Source organism: Echinops telfairi, unplaced genomic scaffold (genome assembly GCF_000313985.2).
Source record: "Echinops telfairi isolate 266 unplaced genomic scaffold, ASM31398v2 ScPeMD7_7400;HRSCAF=8409, whole genome shotgun sequence".
Taxonomy (NCBI): domain Eukaryota; kingdom Metazoa; phylum Chordata; class Mammalia; order Afrosoricida; family Tenrecidae; genus Echinops; species Echinops telfairi.
Window position 1 is genome coordinate 48,507,483 of NW_022111300.1, and position 2,514 is coordinate 48,509,996.

At 47.4% G+C, this 2,514-nt stretch overlaps 1 protein-coding gene across 1 annotated transcript in view; it reads left to right on the top strand.

The window, feature by feature from the left end:
- PHLPP1 (PH domain and leucine rich repeat protein phosphatase 1) overlaps positions 1 to 2,514 on the top strand; it is a 214,973-nt gene that overhangs the window by 135,807 nt on the left and 76,652 nt on the right. The gene's annotated exons all lie outside the window — the stretch shown is intronic.

Below are 2,514 nucleotides of genomic sequence, written 5' to 3' on the forward strand. Positions count from 1 at the left end.
AGACCCATTCTCTTCCTCCCGGCACAAAGACGGAGAGGGAGGGCTTCCCAGTAGGATCCCTTCTGTGATTTCCGGTGCTCTGACGGCCAGGTGCCTCTTGCTTTCTTCTCGGGCCTGTAAGTCTCTTCGTGCTCTTAACTGTAGTTCCGCCGGCACCTTGTCAGCTGCCGTCCGAGGATCACAGCGTGTTTTGTTGTTGGTTTTCCTTCGTGAATGCCCTTTCCTCGTTGAATTGTTTCTGCTATCTTTGCCTGTCGGTGGTTTTCTCTGCAGGTCTTTCTTCAGCGGCCAAGTCTCCAGTGAACAACTTCAGCTGGCTTAGAATCATGTGAAAATGTATGTGTGGGTCTATCCATAGGTCTATATTATTTAATCTTTAAAACAAACCATAAGATACTTGGAGTCCAGGTATAATTTACTAAGTCCAAGTTTGGCAGCCTGACATGCTTCTGCCGTTGTTGCTGTATGCGGTCTGAGTGATTTCATCTGATAGCGATTCCACGTGATAGGGTGGCACTGCCCTCATAAGATTTCCTGGGCTGTGATTTTTATGGGAACACATCACCAGATCTTTTCTCACAAGGAGTTCCAAATGGGATTGAACCACTGGCCTTTCAGTTAGCAGCCAAGTGTTAAACCCCTGTGTCACCAGGGCTCCGATGCTTTGATTAGGGCATTGCTAATGTATATGCCACGATGAATTTTTAGTACGTTTTTCTGCTTTTGTCTTTAAACAATTTTTATGAAATAGTAACTAGTACCAGATCAAAAATGAGATAGAGTTATGAGTTAAAAAGATCTGGGATCAAGTAAGGCTTTTTTAATAACATATGTATGTATGTATGTATATACATATATATATAAATGAGAAGCAATTGCATGTTATGGAGAAGTAGGAATGAAAGTTTTCTTGAAAATGAACATTTGTTTGATGATGAAAAGTAGTGCAGATGTACTGAGAACCATGAAAGCAAAGTGAGGAATGTTGGTAGACTGCTTGGCCGGTGGAGCTGAGGAGAGTATATTCTGGTAGTATCTTCTCCCACCTCTTTCCTCCCCAAAGCCTGCTCTGAGGGTGGGAATAAAACTAGGTCAGCTGAGGTAAGGAATTGTTTACAGCAGACTAGAGAACTCCCCGGAGATGCTTGCTGTAGCCAGGGGCCTAATTTCCCCATCACCGAAGGCCGGGTCAGAGCACTTAGTGACTCTGGTGCCAGCTTACAGCAGCCTGTGACTTCACACTGGCAGGACCATTTGTGCTGCTGCAGCTGCTTTGGCCAGGCCTTTCATAGCCATTCTGCTTAATTTCGAACCTGTTCTGCACAGTGAGGATGAGTACATCCATAGAACGTATACTGAACCAAACCTACTGCCATGGAGGAGTTGGTACCCACTCATAGGCACCCTGCAGAGGGCTTCAGAGGCTTTGTAAACCTCTTTGGGAGCAGCCAGAGCCTCATCTTCTTCCTGAGGAGTGGCTGGTGACTTTGAACCAAAGAAGAAAATCCCAGGAGCAGCATTCTACACCGGCCATTTCCCTGTGGGAGGTTTTTGCCCCCAATGGAGCGGGCTATGGGGAGGACCACGGGGGACGCAGGGTGTGGTCCTGTTGCCAGAGACAGTGATGACGTTGAGAGCATGCTAGGATGGGGACGATTCACTGGTTGATTCAGAACAGAGACATCATTTGGCCTAAGTGTCTGAAGAGTAGACCGAGAAGCAGTGAGCACTTGGGCAAGCGCCACGCTGAGTAACATGCTTGAGAATGTGTGAAAACCTCCTCAGTTGCCTGAAAACCTTGTTGTTCGTATTATCCTCTCCATTTCCCCCTTGCGCGTTTGATTGGGAGGCAATGTGAAGGACACATGAGCTTTTCTCATCGACAGCGAGAGCGGGCACTCAGTGGGACTGTCTTGGGTTTCCAGCTCTCCCAGTTGTTCACTTGACGGGGGCAGCCCTGCCACTACATGGTCGCTCATTCTGGTTGGAAATATTTGAGTTTCCTTCTGTGACAGGCTTCTGCCTCACATGGGTTCTGGTGTTGGCAGGTTTTACTCTGTGTTAACAAGTTTCATTTGGGAAACTGATCAACTGCACAGGTGGTTGGTATTTATGCTCGCTGGAACGCATGCTCCAGAGCAGGGGGCCATGGGCACCAGTTCTACGCCCCTGCTCTCGAGCATGTAGGGTCATAGAAGGGAAGAGAGATTTTACTATCTCTAAATTATCATCCTTAATTTAAAAAAATTATACCTCTGCCATCAATTCTGGCGTATACTCACCCCATAGGATAGGACAGAACTGTCCTTGTCGGTTTCTGAGGCTGTAATCTACAGGCGTAGGAAGCCTCATCTTTTTCCCATGGAGTGCCTGGTGGTTAATCACCCAACATGCATACCCTGAACTGATCTTCCGAAGCTCGGATCCGTTCAGCTGGTTGTAATGGCTGCTTGTTCGTTGATGGTCTGTGAGGTGCGTCTGTGGCATCTGGGATGTTCTGCTGGGTTTGACTGC